Raw genomic sequence first — 20,011 nt, 5'->3', positions numbered from 1 at the left:
ATTCATTTCATCTTCCAGGGCTGATACCCTTTCTTCCATTTGATCCCATCGGCTCCTGAGGCTTCTGCATTCTTCACGTAGTTCTCGAGCCTTGGTTTTCAGCTCCATCAGCTCCTTTAAGCACTTCTCTGTATTGGTTATTCTAGTTATACATTCTTCTAAATTTTTTTCAAAGTTTTCAACTTCTTTGCCTTTGGTTTGAATATCCTCCCGTAGCTCGGAGTAATTTGATTGTCTGAAGCCTTCTTCTCTCAGCTCATCAAAGTCATTCTCCATCCAGCTTTGTTCCGTTGCTGGTGAGGAACTGCGTTCCTTTGGAGGAGGAGAGGTGCTCTGCTTTTTAGAGTTTCCACATTTTCTGCTCTGTTTTTTCCCCATCTTTGTGGTTTTATCTACTTTTGGTCTTTGATGATGGTGATGTACAGATGGGTTTTTGGTGAGGATGTCCTTTCTGTTAGTTTTCCTTCTAACAGACAGGACCCTCAGCTGCAGGTCTGTTGGAGTACCTGGCCGGCCGTGTGAGGTGTCAGTCTGCCCCTGCTGGGGGGTGCCTCCCAGTTAGGCTGCTTGGGGGTCAGGGGTCAGGGACCCACTTGAGGAGGCAGTCAGCCCGTTCTCAGATCTCCAGCTGCGTGCTGGGAGAACCACTGCTCTCCTCAAAGCTGTCAGACCAGGGACATTTAAGTCTGCAGAGGTTACTGCTGTCTTTTTGTTTGTCTGTGCCCTGCCCTCAGAGGTGGAGCCTACAGAGGCAGGCAGGCCTCCTTGAGCTGTGGTGGGCGCCACCCAGTTCAAGCTTCCAGGCTGCTTTGTTTACCTAAGCGAGCCTGGGCAATGGCGGGCGCCCCTCCCCCAGCCTCGCTGCGGACTTGCTGTTTGATCTCAGACTGCTGTGCTAGCAATCAGCGAGACTCCGTGGGCGTAGGACCCTCTGAGCCAGGTGTGGTCTATACTCTCCTGGGGCACCGTTTCCTAAGCCCGTCGGAAAAGCACAGTATTCGGGTGGGAGTGGCCCGATTTTCCAGGTGCCGTCTGTCACTCCTGGAAAGGGAACTCCCTGACCCCTTGCGCTTCCCGAGTGAGGCAATGCCTCGCCCCTGCTTCGGCTGGCGCACGGTGCACTCACCCACTGACCTGCGCCCACTGTCTGGCACTCCCTCGTGAGATGAACACGGTACCTCAGATGGAAATGCAGAAATCACCCGTCTTCTGCGTCGCTCGCGCTGGGAGCTCTAGACCGGAGCTGTTCCTATTTGGCCATCTTCTGTATCTTATTTCTATGACATAGTATAACACTTGGCACCTAACATGTTCTATGGTAAACTTTTGGCGAATTGATTGGACTTTATTAAAAGTTACTTCCAAGGGACCTTGCTGAAGTTCCTAGTGGTTTTTCAGCCTGTGTGTGGCCAGATGAACCCTCAGCAGCACAGGGACAAACAATGCCTGGGTTGGAATATCACTGGGTCTCTCTACTCATTTCAATTTTCCATGAAGAGCTACCTTCTCATCAAGTGGAATTCCCTTAATTCTCCTTCTAAACATCTTCTGAATTTAGCATCTGAAAAGGTAGGTTCCTAATTTGGCATATACAAAGCTAACATTCATTTCTGGGCTTGCTTGGTATTGAGAGTCTATACAATGATTGCAAATAGAATCCATAAAGTAGTACCCCACCTGATGTCCATGACGCAGCTGTGCAGCGGAAAGCAGATGTGCAAGGTTTGCCTTTCTGGTGGCACAGAGATCAACAGAGGATTGACAGCATGGGGTATTTTGATTTTACGTCTCATTTTCTGCTTTTGTACTGATCCAGACTTCTGTTTCTGACTCTCTCAAAGGGGTTACTTGTTTCCAAGAGTTGAGGCAGTTGCTGGGACAATCTCCGCAAAAGAGAAATTCCATAGGTAGAGTCAGAATATGGGTCGTGGTTTATTTTGACTTAGTATAAGTGCAAAGTATTGAGTGCAAAGTCCTTTGCAATGGCATTTATTATTAGTTTAGGGGGAAATGATCAGTATTTCTCTTTCATAGGACTTGAAGAAGCCTCTCTTTCTTTCCTTCCTCTTCTATTAACATTTTCAAATACACATAAACTAGTGAGAATACTGTAATAAAACCTCCATGTTTCTATCACCCAGATTCAATAATTACTCGTTTTGTTCAGCTCCTTGTGTGGTCATCAGACCACAAACCTGATGATTTCTTAGATCTGTTCCAGCTCTAATACTATAGTTTTTCTTCATGTCCTTTGTTCCTGCATTAATTGTTTCTCCAACCTGAAAACTATAAAACTGCAGTGGCAAATCTAAATGGTGGGCCGTGTGTAAGGGTGCTTTAGTCCCCCCTCCACCTGTTTTTAATCAGTGTCCCATTCTACCCAAATAAATATACAATCTAAAGGTAATGTGCTCGCTAAATGTAGCTTCAAGACTAAGTGCAATTCTTGATGTTGCCACCAATAGCAGACAATGTTAATGTCCAGCTTCTGGAAGTCAGATATCACCATCACTACAGCTTTAAGAACTGATCTTCGCCAGGCATGGTGGCTCACACCTATAATCCCAGTACTTTGGGAAGCCAAGGTGGGTAAACCACTTGAGGTCAAGAGTTTGAGACCAGCCTGGCCAACATAGTGAAACCCCCATCTCTACTAAAATACACAGATTAGCTGGGTGTGGTGGTGCACACCTGTAATCCCAGCTACTTGGGAGTCTGAGGCAGGAGAATTGCTTGAACTTGGGAAGTCGAGGTTGCAGTGAGCTGAGATTGTGCCACTGTACTCCAGCCTGGGCAAGAGTGAGACTGTCTCAAAGAAAAAAAGAACTGATCTCTCTCCTTCATCTTTCCTTTTCATGAAATGTCTCTTTAATTGCCTTGGTGCATAATGGGGGCTATTTAATTTTTTGACTTTTTCCCTTTCCTTCTTCCTATTCCCTCTTTTCTTCTAGCAGATATTATTGAACATTTATAAAACTTTAAAAATTAGACTACAGAATTAAAGTTCTCTATGCATTAGAGTATGCAAAAAATAACTTCGACTTTAGCTTTTGATCTTCTGAGCATCTGTATAGTAAAGATGCTTCTGCCTGAGCAACTCAGCATTTTTATATCCTCTTGGTAGCTCATAGCTTTTGTAAATAATGTCAGTGTTCCTTAGAGAACTGAGCTACAAGGAAGGTGGGTGGGAGATATATGCCATTTAAGAATTTTCCCATTTGTAACTCCTGACTAGTCCCTGGAAAAGCTCTATGTTAAGATATCACTGTGTGTGGCTTTTATGTATATAAAATATGTCACAGTTATTCATTAACTCCTTGATTGAAAATTTGAGTCATAAAAAAATTGCTTGACTAGCATTTCAACTATCAAATTAAAAATTCAGGTCAGTGAAAAAAGACAGAATTCAGGTATCTATGTCTATATGTGTATATGTCCAAATCTGATATTATGGAATGAACTAATGAGTATATGAGGTAGAGAAAGTCTCTTCATTAACTGAATAAAATGTTTCTCATCTCAGCGTTACTAGCTTGAGTTTGGGGTTTCACTTTTAATATGTTAATGAGTAAATTAAAGTGCATTTACATTTCTATAGCATGTTCTTTTTTGTGTCAGCTATGTACTTATGGAACTTTGGGAAAGTGATGTAACATCTCTGGAACCTTGTTCTTAAGTGTTTAAAAAAAAAGAACTGAAATATTTCCATCATTCCTTTCACCTTGACATGCTATATTTCAAAACCAGGATATTAGTCTGAGTCATTTTGTCATGTGCTCGGACAGTTCTTAACAAGGACATACCACATTCAAATCAATTAAGTTGCCTAGAAGCTAGAAGTATAAACACAACCATAAATAAGAAATATGTGGCTGGGCACAGTGGCTCATGCCTGGTAATCTGAGCACTTTGGGAGGCCAAGGCTTGGTGGATCATGAGGTCAGGATTTACAGACCAGCCTGGCCAACATGGTGAAACCCCATCTCTACTAAAAATAGAAAAATCAGCCGGGCATGGTGGCAGGCACCTGTAATCCCAGCTACTCAAGAGGCTGAGGCAGGAGAATCGCTTGAACCCAGGAGGTGGAGGTTGCAGTGAGCTGGGACCGCATCACTGCACTCCAGCCTGGGCAACAGAGTGAGACTCCATCTCAAAATAAATAAATAAAAACAAAGAAATATGCTTGTCTATCCTTTCTACTGTGGTGTTATTTTAACCTCCAGGTATTAGTGTGTATGCATCACACATAGATTTTTGGATGTATGTATACAATGAGAATTTGGTCTGCTGTACATAATAAGGCAAAAGTATTTGGTATTCATCTATAAAAAAAAGTTGAAAGACTTTTTTTCTCCTTCTCAAATTAGTGTTACTCCAGGGAGGTGTATGACATGCCAATTAATATGTGCATATACTTTCTCAATAGTTCTGCCTTTTTTCCCCCCAGAGCTGTGAGGCAAAATGTCAAGTCCTCTGTAGCCAGCCACTTTCCATAATTTTCCTGTTTATTCCAATGAGTGTTCTCATGGCAGGTGCATACCAATGTACCATATGGCAGTCTTCCGTATCAGTCCTGTCACCAAGCCCTCCTGGAAATGAGGAACTGTATTCTCAGGACACAAATAGGACCCTAGTCAGACAGAAACTCTTGCTCTAAATTTATGACTTCCCAACATTAAAGCATTTCATCAAAAAATTAACAGAGGGAAGAACTGGGGAATATTATTGAGCCCCACCTTAGGAACACAGGATGTCATTCATTATTTCTTTCTTAATATTTATTTTTTTGAGACAAAGTTTCACTCTTGTTGCCCAGGCTGGAGTGCAATGGTGTGATCTCGGCTCACTGCAACCTCTGTCTCCCGGGTTCAAGCAATTCTCCTGCCTCGGCCTCCCGAGTAGCTGGGATTACAGGTGCCCACCACCAGGCCCAGCTAATTTTTTGTGTTTTTAGTAGAGGCTGGTCTCGAACTCCTGATCTCAGGTGATCCACCCACCTTGGCCTCCCAAAGTGCTGAGATTACAGGCATGAGCCACTGTGCCTGGCCAATTTCTTTCTTAATAATAATATTAAGTATTAACTATGTCTTTACTTTGTACCAGGAACTGTTCTAGATGAATGGGATATAAAAGTTAAAAAAAATTACAAAAAAGAAAATAAGGCAAATAAAGTAAAACAAAATTATCAAGATAGTTTTGATAGAGTTGGGCAAAGAACTGAAATTAAGTGATATGAGAAGCTGAATGGCCATTTTAGAGAGTTTGGTTGGGAATGGCCTCTTGGAGGAAGTCATATTGAAGTTAAGGATCGAATTTCAAGAAGGAATTGGACATGCGAAGATCAGGAAATAGAGAATTGAAGCTCAGGGCACAGAAAGTGCAAAGGTCCTAAGACAAGAAGGTGCCTGATGTGTTGCAGGAACAGAAGCCAGGTCAGTGTGCCTGGAAGGAGTAGAAGGGCATGTGAAAGTCAGAAGCCAGATCATGGAGAGCTTCATATATATTTTTTCAGACAAGGTCTTGCTCTGTAGCCCAGACTGGAGTGCAGTGGCATAATCGCAGCTTACTGCAGCCTCAACCTTTCAGGCTCAAGCAATCCTCCCACCTCAGCCTCCCAAGTAGCTGGGACTACAGGCATGCACCACCACGCCCAGCTAATGTTTGTTTTTTGTACAGATGGGGTCTCACTGTGTTGCCCAGGTTGGTCGTGAACTCCTCGGCTCAAGTGATCCTACCACTTTGGCCTCCCAAAGAGCTGGGGTTACAAGTATGAGCCACTGCACCAGGCCATAGAGGGCTTTATAAAATCAGGATGAAACATGTGGATTTTGTTCTCACATGTTTCATAAAATGTAACAATTTTATTACAATTGTAATAAAACAACAATTGTAAGTTATGATCTGAATTGTTTAAATTAAAAGTCAGCTATAGTATGGGAAATGGATCATGGAGGTGAAGAGTGGATGTACTAGCACACATTAGCTTACAGCAATAAGTGGACCAGGTGAAAGAACAGGGTGAGTTTCAGAAGCAAATTTAATAGGAGTTGCTGATGGGCAAAATGTGGTTGCTAGGGGAAAGAGAGGAATCAAGGATAACTTCTAGATTTGGGGCTTGGGCACTTGTTGAACAAAAGTAATTTTAAAAAAGCCATAACCAAGAAAATCACAAGTCAATTTGTTGTGAGGTAGGAATTCAGGGTTTGGTTTTAGGATCATCTTATGATTGGGTTGCTCTTTAGACACCCATGCAGAGATAGGAAGAATGTTTCTGGATATATAAATCTGAAGTCCAGAGATGTTGATCTGGAATCATTGACATATAGATTTATTTCAAGCTATGGGTCAAATGATGTCACCTGGGGTGAGTGCATACAGAAAGAAAAAGTTTCAGGATTGGAATCCTGGGACATTGTCACATTTAGAGATCCGCCAGCGGAGAAGGACACAGCAAAGACCCAGAAACTTAGGAAGAAGCTCAGGAGCCTGTGATTTCACCAAAGACAAGAGAAGAAAGAGTATCTTTTAAAGGAAGAGGTCACTGGAACCTCAGAACCTCTTGATGCCACTGGAGATGCCAAATTCCTCCTGAGCCTCGTTCTCATGTCATGACTTGTTTTTCCATTGGCCAAGTCTTTCACTTGCACCTCAAATTGGAGGTGGGTTTTTATCCCTCTCTTGCTTGTAATGTAGGCCTGCACCTACTAGTTTCTGTTTCTCCATTCTGGCAATGACAGTTCATTTTCTCCAGGCTTAGGCAAGGCCTCTCTGCTTCTGTGTCTGGCCCCTCCCACCCATCTTACAGGTGTGCCTTCCCTGCAGCAAACACTCCCACCCAGGCAGTTTTTGCCTCAGGGCAGGATATGACAGTAAAGAGGGAGCTCAAAGGAAGTCCCAAGAGGAGAAAAGTGAAGACAGGAAAAGGAAGGGCAAGCAGACTCAGGGATAACACTCTGCTTTGAGGCTACATCTTTCCCAGAGATCTGTTTGTGTCTTCCTTTTAAACTTTTATTTTAAGTTCAGGGATACAAGTGTAGATTTGTTATATAAGTAAACTTGTATCATGGGGGTTTGTTGTACAGATTATTTTGTCACCCAGGTTTTAAGCCTAGTACTCATTAGTTATTTTTCCAAATCTTCTACCTCCTCCCACCCTCTAAAGGCCCTATATGTGGTGTGGTGTTCTCGTCTATGTGTTCTCATCATTTAGCTCCCACTTATAAGTGAGAACATGACATATTTGATTTTCTGCTCCTCCGTTAGCTTGCTAAGGATAATGGCCTTCAGCTCTATCCATTTCCCTGCAAAGAACATGATCTCATTCTTTTTTATGGCTGCATAGTATTCTACGGTGTATATGTACCACATTTTCTTTATCCAGTCAATCATTGATGGGCATTTGGGTTGATTCTGTCTTTGCTATTATGAATGGTGCTGCAGTGAACATATGTGTGCATGTATCTCTTTATAAAAGAATGATTTACATTCCTTTGGGTATATACCCAGTAATGGGATTTCTGGGTCAAATGATATTTCTGCCTTTAGGTCTTTGAGGAGTCACCCTACTGTCTTCCACAACAGTTGAACTAATTTACACTCCCACCAACAGTGTATCAGCATTCCTTTTTCTCTACAACTGCACAGACATCTGTTATTTTTTGACTTTTTACTAATAGCCATTCTGACTGGTGTGAGATGCTATCTCATTGTGGTTTTGATTTTCATTTCTCTAATGATCAGTGATGTTGAGCTTTTTTTCATGATTATTGGCTGCATGTATGTCTTCTTTTGAGAAGTGTCTATTCATGTCTTAGGCCCCTTTTTCTTGTAAATTTGTTTCTTATAGGTGCTGGATATTAGACTTTTTTCAGATACATAGTTGGCAAAAATTTTTTCCCATTCTGTAGGTTGTTCACTCTGTTGATAGTTTCCTTTGCTGTGCAGAAGCTCTTTAGTTTAATTAGATCCAATTTGTCAAATTTTGCTTCTGTTGCAGTTGCTTTTGGTGTCTACATCATAAAATCTTTACCTGTTCCATAATGGTATTTCCTAGGTTATCTTCCAGGGTTTTTATAGTTTTTGGTTTTACATTTAATTTTTTAATCCATTTTGAGTTGATTTTCATATATGGTGTAATAAAGGGGTCCAGTTTCAGTCTTCTGCATATAGCTTGCCCAGTATCCCAGCACAATTGATTGAGTAGGGAATCCTTTCCTCATTGCTTTTGTCAGGATTGTTATATACGATCAGAAGTTGTTAAGTGTGCAGCCCTATTTGTGGTTTCTCTATTCTGTTCCACTGGTCTATTTGTCTGTTTTTGTACCAGTACCATGCTGTTTTGGCTACTGTAGCCCTGTAATATAGTTTGAAGTCAGGTAGACTGATGCCTCCAGCTTTGTTCTTTTTGCTTGGGATTACCTTGACTATTTGGGCTCTTTTTTGGTTTCATATGAATTTTAAAATAGTTTTTTCTATTTCTGCAAAGAATGTCAATGGTAGTTTAATAGGAATAGCATTGAATTGATAAATTGCTTTGGGTAGTATGGCCATTTTTAAGGATATTGATTCTTTCTATCCATGAGCATGGAATGTCTTTCCATTTGTTTGTGTTACTGGAGATCTATTTGAAGGTTGGAATCCCCAAATAAAAATCTCTGCTACTTCATAAAGACATGCATTGAAATAACTCTAGTAATGCTGAACAGAAACGTAACATTTCTTTGGGAAAAATAAAAGTATTCAAAGAAAACTTATTCTGTAATCCATAAGTAAGCAAGGGACCAGGAACACATCTTACAATCCATCTCCATTAGTTATCTTTTGCTGCCTAGCAAATTACTGAACTTAGTAGCTTAATACAATAAGCATTTATTACCTCACAGTTTCTGTGGGTCAGAAAGTTAGGAGCAGATTAGCTAGATGATTTTCTATTAGAGTTTCTCATGAGGTTGCCAAACAGGCATCAGCCAAGATTGTAGTCATCTGAAAGCTTAATTGGGGCTGGAGGGTTTGCTTCCAAGATGGTTGACTCCGATAGCTATTGGCAGGAAGCCTACATTCCTTGCCCTGTGGGTTTTTCCACACAGTTATTTGAGAATTCTCATAGCACTGATTTTCCCCAAAGTGGTTAATCCAAGAAAAAGAACAGAAAGAATGTCACTATGCCTTTTATGATCTAGTCTTGGAAGTCAAACAACACTAATTTTACCACATTGTATTTGTTAGAAGTCATTAAGTTCAGCCACACTCCAAGTGAGGGAAACTAGCCTCTACCTTTTGAAGAAAGCCATATCAAAGCATTTGTGGACATTTTCTAAAACAACCACATTGGCTCTAATTAGAAGTTGAAGAAATGGTGAGTTGTAGTGTCAGTCCAGTGAAAAAGAATTGGAAAAGACCAGATATTTGGAATGGAGTGTCAAGGTTGGAAATTAAAAATTCACACATTTTTGAGCAAATACTGAGAACAAGTGTTCATAACAATCTCTGGAGAGAAATGAGACTATGAAATGAAACTGTAAAGGCTAATTTTGCAGTGGGGAAGACCAATCTTTATCCTTAGGTGTGGCAGCAACAGAAGAGACAAACCTGCAAAAGGCCATTCCTGAAAGGAAAAAGAACGTTGTGCTTCCTACCAGATACTGGCCCACAAGAAAGAAGTCTCTGACCTAGAGAACAAACATGCAGTGTCAGGCAATATGGGGAAATGGTGGACTGACAAGCCTAAGATGTGGTCAATTGTAATAAAAGTTTGCCAGAAGCAGCTCAGAATTTGAACTCTGTAGCAAATATGCAGTTCTAATCCTTCCCTTCCCCCCTCTTTATGATTTAATACTTGGCAAGAGAAAGATCACTTGACAATATTTATTAGCTCATTAACTGTAAGTGTCCTTGCTGCCATGGGGGATATTTTTTATAACAATTCTATTCTGTTCTGCAAGCTACACTGCAGGTGTCTCTCCATTGTGTAAATGAAATGGTGAGCACTAGCTTTCTATTGACATCCCAAATCCCTAACTAAATATTACTTTTTTTTTCCAGCTGATGAAAAGGAACATGATCAGACTGAGTCAGGCTTGGCTAACTTACATCAGGCCAACCATGCAAATATTAGTGTTGCCTGAACATGGGCACTATTTCTAAGATGATGAGCTTGGGCTATCTCATTTCCCCTTCTCAGACCCCTGTCCCCAAGGAAAGGGAAAAAGAAGAGAATAAACATGGATTGTATGCCAGATACTATATTATCACCCTTATAAACATGATTGAATTAAAGTCTACCAACAGCTTTGTTAAACAAGAAATGTTGGCCACTATTAAAACAGATGAGGAAACTGAGTCTCTGAAAAGTTAATATGCTACATCACAAAGCTGATGGGTGGGGAATCTGGGATTCAAACCTAAATCCATGCTTTTTCTTTTTTCTTCTTTTTTTTCCTCTTGAAGATAGTCTCACTTTGTCACTCAAGCTGGAGTGCAATAGCGTGATCTGGGCTTACTGCAGTCTCAGCCTCCTGGACTGAAGCAATCCTCCCATCTCAGCCTCCTGAGTAACTGAGACTACAGACGTGTCCCACCACACCCGGCTAATTTTTGTATTTTTTGTAGAGATGGTGTTTCGCCATGTTGCCCAGGTTAGTCTCAAAGTCCTGGGCTTACATGCTTTTTCAAACACAATATTCTATGTTAAAAAAAAAAGTAAAGAGGCCGGGCGCGGTGTCTTATGCCTGTAATCCCAGCACCTTGGGAGGTGGAGGCAGGTGGGTCACCTGAAGTCAGGAGTTCGAGACCAGTGTGGCCAACATGGTGAAACCCTGTCTCTACTAAATATATATATATAAAAAAAATTAGCCAGACACAGTGGCGCAGGCCTGTAGTCCCAGCTATTCAGGAGACTGAGGCTGGAGTATTGCTTGAACCTGGGAGGCGGAGGTTGCAGTGAGCCGAGATTGTGCCACTGCACTCCAGCCTGGGTGACAGAGTGAGACTCCATCTCAAAACAAAACAAAAAAAGTATTCTCAAACATCACACAAGTTCTTGTTTGCTTTCTGAAAAAAATGAGAGCTTGGTTTTACATGATTCAGTAGTAGCCAGAGAAGAAAACGTTGCTGGACCTCCGATGGGAAAAAATTTACTTAAGATGAGCAATGTTGATTTTTTAAAAATTAACAAAATATTTTAATTGTTTTCAAATATACATTTGATCATAATTTAGTTCTGATCTGTTTTCTTTTTTTGGGAGGGGGGTAGTCTATATGCCTACCAGCTCTAATTGGTAGCGATATAATGCCTATTGACCAAAAAATACTTCATAATATTATTCATTTATTTATCCTCTGCATTCACACTCTACCCCTGGTTTAACTCCTAATCATTTAACTCAAGTGTCAACTTTCCTGAGAAAGTTACTTTCCCTCTCACAGTATGATGTATATACAGTCTTTTTGTTTTGTACAAATCACCCTACACTTTATAATGAGATAATTATTAGGCACCTATAGTCTGTAACAATATTTCACATCCTGTCTAATGTTGGGGGCCACTGCTTTGGTGATATTTGAATCTAGGACTCATGGCATGATGACAAATTAGGGGATGAATTTATCAAAGATCAAGTCAGTCTCTCTCTTCCCCCTCCTTGCATCTCTCCTCCTCCTCCTCCCCTTCTCTCTCTTAAACTTTCTCAGATGGGGGAATCAGTAAAACATCCCATTGCGTTGCTATGGGATGAAGGACTTTTGAAGTTCATTTATGTATGTCTGATTTGGAATGGACATTGACTTTATATGACATCGATCCATAACTAAGGCCCTGGTAAACTTTTGAAGAAAATGCTGTCCGTCGGAAGAGAGATTTGCCAACATTTGGAAACTATCCCATAGGACATGGAACTGAGAGTTCATTTCTTGTAAGTTGAGCAGAAAGTGTTTGGTAGAAGAGTATGATTAACCATGACAGGCCAATTGGTTAAACTTTTCATCATTTTTAAACTTTAAAATTAATACCTATTTAGAATGGATCTAGCTATTCCAGAAGGTAAGAATACAGCATATTTAAATAGAATCATCACAGAATGTTAAAGTCTTTCCAGGACCTTGAAATAACTTGATTTTATATAATTAACTGATTCCCCTACTTATCCTATTCCTTTTGATTGGAATGTTGTGGAATCACTTTTTTTAAAAAAAAAAAAGCATTAAAGATTATTTATCTAACTTTTCTCTACTAATAGGAGCTCAAAAAGGATGGTTTTGCTTTGCATTACTCCATCTTTATGATCAAAGAGGATGTAATGAGCCCAGCTGAACAGACAGGAAAATAGCTTGTTATTCAGAACCAGCCCTGAGGTTGTGGGGATGGTAGAAAAGCAGAGAGGAAATGGGGTGCTAATGATATTAGGGAGAGTGGTTCTTCAGGGAAAAGCATTTATTTTACAAGTTTCAGGAGAATTATGGAGATAATTAATATTGGCAGCCGTGTTCATTTTGTGCAGGGAGGACTTTAAACAGCAGCTGACTAGATGCCAGCAGATGTGAGAGTAATAGGCCTTTGGATTTAAAATGCTGCTACAGTCACACAAGGGAGAATGAAGAGTTCTTCTTGTTCAGCGGATGTTCAGTACCAGCAGCTATAGCTTTATAAATTACCAGCTGTTATTTTTTCCTTCAGAGTTCCTCAGATTGCCTTTTAGAATTTTTCTTCCTTTCTGAAGCAACGTGTCCTACAGCCAGAAAAACCGTATGTCCTGGAAGTTTGAGAGCAGTTCCGATTTAAAATAATCTATCCTGTCGTGTACCCCCCACAGGTTAGACTGTGTGACCAATTTGGGGTTCAGAAAGCATGGTCACCACAGACTCAGCCATTCCAGATGAACGCTTGCATTCCATCAACTCTCAGACGGTTTGATCATCGAGTGCTTGCTGCAGCACCCCCTCTGGCTTGGACCCCGTGCACGTTGTTACCAAGCAAAAGAAACAAGCAGAAAAAGAAGGGCATTGCTCTCCTACAATATTATAGGAATACTATTCTGTATAATTTTTAAAATGTAGACAAAGAATTTTTTAAACTACACAATGCATATTGTAGAAAAGTTAGAAAATATAACAAAGCAAATAAAATAAAAACACCCTGACCCTACCAGTTACAGATAATTACTATTTAATATTTCAATGTACATATATATTTGATAGTCCTTTTTTAAATAAATGTGATCCTAATGTCTGTATACAGGTTTGTCACCACATTTTGCATTTAGCAATGAACTAGGAACATCTTTTTACATCTTTAAGTATTATTAACGTCAGCATTTTAATTGCTGTCTAGTATTCTGTAGTAAGAATATACAGTGACTTACTTTAAGTCCTTGAATGTTATTTCGACGCCTTATTATTTACAATGCTGGGGGAAGGCACAGTTTTCTTTACCTAAAGTATGTGGGTGGTGATATGCAACTTTGTCCTGCAGAAATCTGCAGATCTTCCTGAAAGGTGCCAGGAATCATGGCTTGCTATAATGGAAGTTAGTCTAGTCCTTATATGCGCACACACATCAAGAACATGCTAATATATCTCACTTTAATCTTTCCTATCATTTGCTGTTGGCTTCTCTTGTGTGTCTCAAGGGTTCTCTGGTGTCCAGACCAACTTTCTTGATCATCACATTGCCATTATTTTTTGGCTGGCTGTGGCATGCATTGTTCTGAGGTCAGTCTATGGCTGAGTCTGTCTGGATTACATTTTCGGGTGGTGCATCACACACCATGTCAGCTCCCTGGCTCCCACTGACAAGACTTTAAAGAGATTTTTAAAAAGGCTCAGAAAGTTTCTTGGATATCAAACAGCCCTTATAAAAATAACATTTTTATGACTTAAAATGTAAATGAATCAGAAACATACGGATTAAATTTCCTTTGAAATGCCCAAGGGTTTAAAAACTGAGAGAAGAGCACTTGCAAAATGAGTTAAACTAAGTTTTGCCAAAAATAAAACACTTGAAAAATTGTTTGGGATGTTTTACAGATCCCTAGGTGCTCATGGGTCCTCTATTCTCTATTTGAAAAGTACTTCGATTTTTAAAATTTAGGTCACTTAATAAAATGCACTTAGAACTAGTTCAATGGGCATTTGGCTCTCTAGTTAAGGAAATGGTATTAAAAAGTCAAATTTAGATGAAGTGTACTTGAAATATGCCTACTACTTGAGTATCTTGCAATTTCCTCCTCTAGCTGCGATCATACCCTTCCCGTGTGAAAGGTGCACCATGAGAGCTTTTACTATGTTGGGAAAAGATTGATAATATCTGTCAAACGAGTACAAATTAACACCGCGCTCCCACTTTTCCTTCTAAGGCAGTTGCTCCAGTATTTCCCTACTCTTCTATCTTAGGTCAGTATCCATAGAAATGGAGCCTAGGACAGGGATCCTTGCATAAGTGATTTATTGAGGAAGTACTCTCAAGAGAAATCTGGAAGGAGAAGAAACAGATAAGGCAAGAGCAGAAGCTGAGCAAGATATGGTTTCAGTTGAAGTCTAGCCTCAGCCTGATCCCACAGGGAACTCTGAAGCAGGACAGCACCACAGAGTTGTCCCTCCTTGAGGCATATCCCAGGACGTATAAGTCAGTCATTAGCTGTCAGCTGTCCCTGGATAAAAAGACATAATTTCCCTGGCATTTGGAAGACGGATGCAATAGACACATAAAGGGGATCTGGGCAGAGCATGAACAGTGTCCACTACATCCCTGTTTCTCAAAGCCTTGAAGACATCTTTAATTCCCCCCTACCTCCATGCTTCCCCTCTATTCAACGAGACTTCAAATTCTTTCTTTTTTTTTTTTTTGCAATTAACCTGCATTGATCTTCTTCGTGTATTTCCCACTACAGTCATGTTAGTCTAGACTTTCACCTCTGGTAGCTGGATTTTCCTACCCAGTTCCCAAAATAATTCCCAGTTTAGAATATCCCCTACATGGCTTCATTATTGTCTCTAAACACCATTTTCAGATGCCTAAGGATCAATTATAATTCTTAAATATCTACAAGAACATTTCTCAATTTTTTTTAAGATAAAGCATGCCTTTAAGGCTGGGCATGGTGGCTCACACCTGTAATCCCAGCAATTTGGGAGGCCAAGGCAGGTGGATCACCTGAGGTCAGGTGTTCAAGACTAGCCTGGCCAACATGGTGAAACCCCATCTCTACAAAAATATAAAAATTAGCTGGGCGTGGTGGTGAGCACCTGTAATTCCAGCTACTCTGGACGCTGAGAGGGGAGAATTGCTTGAACTCCAGAGGCAGAGTTTGCAGTGGGCTGAGGTTGTGCCGTTGCACTTCAGCTTGGGTGACAGCATGAGACTCTGTCTCAAAAAACCAAAAAAAATAAAAAAATAATAAAAATAAAAAAATAAAAAACCCTTTGAATCATAGTGTTCTCTCTGGAGTTCCATTAAAGATTAACATATTAAATTTGAAAATGATACTGTTTGCTGTGTCTGATATTACACTAAAGTAGATTATAATATGGAAAAATAATGCTTAAGAAAAAAACAATTTGAAAAGCATCAAATTTACCAGTTAATTAAACTAAAATTTTGTTAAAGCACTTAGACTACTACCTGATAGGAGTAAGTGCTCAATAAATACTGGTAATATTATCACTGCTGTTGCGACAGTCTTATAACTGATCTCTATGGTTATACTTTTGTCATCCTTTAATGGTTTCACACACACAAACCAGCGTGATCATGTTTAAACCCAAATATTACTGCTTTGCTTGTATCACTTCCCAATTCATTTACAATAAAATCCAGTCTTTACCTTAACCTATGAGACACAGAACAACCTTGTCCTACTCATGTCTCCAACCTCAGCTCCAGCCACTGCCCAACACAATCTTCTAGCATACGGACTTTCTTAAGTTCCTTGTACGTCAATCTCTTCCTGCCTCAGGGCCTTTGTATCTCTTTCCTCCACCTAGAAAAGTCTTCTCTTTTCACCCCTCCTTGCACGACTGGCTCCATATTTAGGTCTCAGCTTAAATGTTTATTTCTCAGAAAGCCTTTTCTGATGACCTCGTTTATTCATTCAATAAGTATTTACTAAGCACCGACAATAGTCTCCCTTAACTGCTGTTTTGCTTTCCATGATTTCAGTTATCTGCAGTCAACTGTTCTAAAAATATCAAATGAAAAATTCCAGAATAATTGGTAAGTCTTAAATTGCACACCATTCTGAGTGGCGTAATGAAACCTTGCACTGTTCTGTTTCATCCTGCCTGGGACGTGAGTTATCCCTTTGTCTAGCATATCCATGCTATGTATGCTACTTACTGTTAGTCACTTAGTAGCTTTCTTGGTTATCAGATCAACAACAAAACAGTATACAGTTGTTCCTCAACTTATGATGGGGCTACATTCTGATAAACCTAAGTTGAAAATATCGTAAGTCAAAATTATATTTAATAGACCTACCAATATCATAACTTAGTCTAGCTTACCTTAAATGTGCTCAGAACACTTATATTAGCCTACAGTTGGGTAAAACCATCTAATAGAAAGCTTATTTTTTGCTAAAGTATAGAATATCTCACATAATTTATTGGATCCTGTAACTGCAAGTAAAAAATAATGATCATCTCAATAGATGTAGAAAAAGCTTTCAATAAAATCCAACATCCCTTCATGATTAAAAAAAAAAACCCTCAACTGACTAGGCATTAAAGGAGCATACCTCAAAATAATAAGAGTCATCCATATCAGACCCACAGCCAATATCATACCGAATGGGCAAAAGCTGGAGGCATTCCCCTTGAGAACTGGAAAAATACAAGGATGCCCACTCTCACCACTCCCATTTAACATAGTACTGGAAGTCCCAGCCAGAGCAATCAGGCAAGAGAAAGAAATACAATGCATTCAGGTAGGAAAAGAAGTAGTCAAACTATTTCTCTTCTATGACAATATGATTATATATCTAGAAAACCCTAAAGACTTCTAGAACTATTATAATAAATTAGGTTTCAGGACACAAAATCAGTGCATAAAAATCAATAGCATTTCTGTACACCAATAACATCCAGGCAGAGAGTCAAATAAAGAACACAATCCCATTTACAATAGCCACAAGGAAAATGAAATACCTAGTAATACAGCTAACCAGAGTTGAAAGATCTCTACAAGGAGAACTACAAAACACTGCCAAAAGGAATCACAGATAACACAAATAACTGGAAAAACATTCTATGCTCATGGGTGGGAAGAATCAATATCTTTAGAATGCCTGTATTGCCCAAGGTAATCTACAGATTGAATGCTATTCCTATCAGACTACCAATGTCATTTTTCACAGAATTAGAAAATTTTCTAAGATTCATATGAAACCAAAATGCCTGAATAGCTAAGGCAATCCTAAGCAAAAAGAACAAAACCAGAGGCACCACACTATTCAACTTCAAACAATACTACAAGTCTACAGTAACCAAATCAGCATGGTACTGGCACAAAAACAGACATATAGACCAATGGAATGGAATAGAAAATTCAGCAATAAAGCCACACACACACAACCATCTGATCTTCAATGAAGCTGACAATAACAAACAGTGGGGAAAGAACTCCCAATTCAACAAATGATGCTAGGATAACTGGATAGCCATATGTAGAATAATAAAACTGAATATTTCCCTTTCACCATACGCAAAAATTAACTCAAGATGGACTAAAGATTTAAATTTAAGACCTCAAACTATAAAAATGCTAGAAAAATACCTAGGAAATACCCTTCTTGACATCAGCCTTGGCAAATAATTTTTGGCTAAGCCCCCAAAAGCAATTGCAACAAAAATTGACAAGTGGGATCTAATTAAAGAGCTTTTGCACAGCAAAAGAAACTATCAAGAGTAAACAGATGCTTGCAGAATAGAAGAAAATATTCACAAACAATGCATCTGACAAAGGTCTGATATCTAGAATCTATAAAGAACTTAAGCAAAAACCAAATAACCCCAGGAAAAAATGGTCAAAGAACATGAAAAGACAGTCTCAAAAGAAGTGTCTAACAAGCATGAAAAAATGCTACAGAATTATCAGAAATGCAAATCAAACCACAATGAGATACCATCTCATATCACTTAGAATAGCTATTATTATTTATTTTTATTTCATAGCTTTTGAGGTACAAGTGGTTTTTGATTACATTAATGAATTATATAGTGGTGAATTCTGAGATTTTGGTGCACCTGTCACCGGAGTAGTATACATTGTACCCAATATGTAGTTTTTTTAATCTCACGCCTCCCTTCCCAGCCTCCTTCCCACTCTCCCACTTCTGAGTCTCCGAAGTCCATTACAACACTCTGTATGCCTTTTGGTACTCATAGCTTAGCTTATAAATGAGAACATATGGTGTTTTGTTTTCCATTCCTCAGTTACTTCACTTAGCATAATAGCCTGGAGCTCCATCCAAGTTGTTGCAAAATACATTTCATTCTTTTTTTATGGTTGAGTAGCATTCCATGGTTGGTATATTCTACATTTTATCTACTCATTGGTTGATGGGCACTTGGGTTGACTCCATATCTTTGCAACTATGAATCGAGCTGCAATAACATGTGTGCATGTGTCTTTTTCATATAATGACTTATTTTCCTTTGGATAGGTAGCCAGTAGTGGGACTGCTGGATCAAATGATAAATATTCTTTGAGTTCTTTAATGAATCTATCTGATAGTACCTATCGGGTACTATGCTCACTACCTGGGTGACAGGATCTGTACCCCAGACCTCAGCATCATGCAATATACCCATGTAACAAACTTGCACATGTACTCCCTGTAGCCAAAAGTTGAAATTCAAAAAATGAATGGTTGTATAGGTCCTTAAAGTACAGTTTCTATTGAATGCATACGCTTTTACCATTGTAAAGTTGAAAAATCTTAATTTGAAGAGTTATAGTTGGGGACTGTCTATATATAGGGTTTGGTATCATGTGTAATTTAGGCATTCATTGTAGGTCTTGGAACATATCCTCTGTGGATAAGGGGGGAGGGAACTACTGTACTGTGTGCCAGGCATTATTTAAGTCCCAGAAAAAATGAGCAGAAACCATTACAATAATAAACGCAGCAGTCCCTATCCTCATAGAGCTTACATATGAGAGAGCAAAAATCAAAAGTTGGCTGATCATATGTGTATGTATGAGAAAAGTGAGGAGAGGAAGAGTGCTGAAATAAAGATTGGTTTTTTTTTTGTTTTATTTATTATTTATTTATTTATTATTATTATTATTATTATTATTATACTTTAGGTTTTATGGTACATGTGTGCAATGTGCAGGTAAGTTACATAAGTATACATGTGCCATGCTGGTGCGCTGCACCCACTAACTCGTCATCTAGCATTAGGTATATCTCCCAATGCTATCCCTCCCCACTCCCCCAACCCCACAACAGTCCCCGAAGTGTGATGTTCCCCTTCCTGTGTCCATGTGTTCTCATTGTTCAATTCCCACCTATGAGTGAGAATATGTGGTGTTTGGTTTTTTGTTCTTGCGATAGTTTACTGAGAATGATGATTTCCAATTTCATCCATGTCCCTACAAAGGACATGAACTCATCATTTTTTATGGCTGCATAGTATTCCATGGTGTATATGTGCCACATTTTCTTAATCCAGTCTATCATTGTTGGACATTTGGGTTGGTTCCAAGTCTTTACTATTGTGAATAATGCCGCAATAAACACACGTGTGCATGTGTCTTTATAGCAGCATGATTTATAGTCCTTTGGGTATATACCCAGTAATGGGATGGCTGGGTCGAATGGAATTTCTAGTTCTAGATCCCTGAGGAATCACCACACTGACTTCCACAAGGGTTGAACTAGTTTACAGTCCCACCAACAGTGTAAAAGTGTTCCTATTTCTCCACATCCTCTCCAGCACCTGTTGTTTCTTGACTTTTTATTGATTGCCATTCTAAAAAGCAATGGCAACACAAGCCAAAATTGACAAATGGGAT

At 39.5% G+C, this 20,011-nt stretch overlaps 1 long non-coding RNA gene across 1 annotated transcript in view; it reads left to right on the top strand.

Moving 5' to 3' along the window:
- Positions 1–870: 870 nt before the first annotated feature.
- The window catches only part of LOC134761918 (uncharacterized), a 35,148-nt gene continuing 16,007 nt past the window's right edge, over positions 871–20,011 (top strand). The window contains exon 1 of the long non-coding RNA XR_010141085.1: positions 871–1,569. This is a non-coding gene — a long non-coding RNA (uncharacterized LOC134761918). The remainder of the gene's footprint in view (positions 1,570–20,011) is intronic.

This window comes from Pongo abelii, chromosome 7 (assembly GCF_028885655.2).
Source record: "Pongo abelii isolate AG06213 chromosome 7, NHGRI_mPonAbe1-v2.0_pri, whole genome shotgun sequence".
Lineage (NCBI taxonomy): Eukaryota > Metazoa > Chordata > Mammalia > Primates > Hominidae > Pongo > Pongo abelii.
Note: the sequence above shows the minus strand (reverse complement) of the source record. Positions and strands in the feature narration are given on the sequence as shown.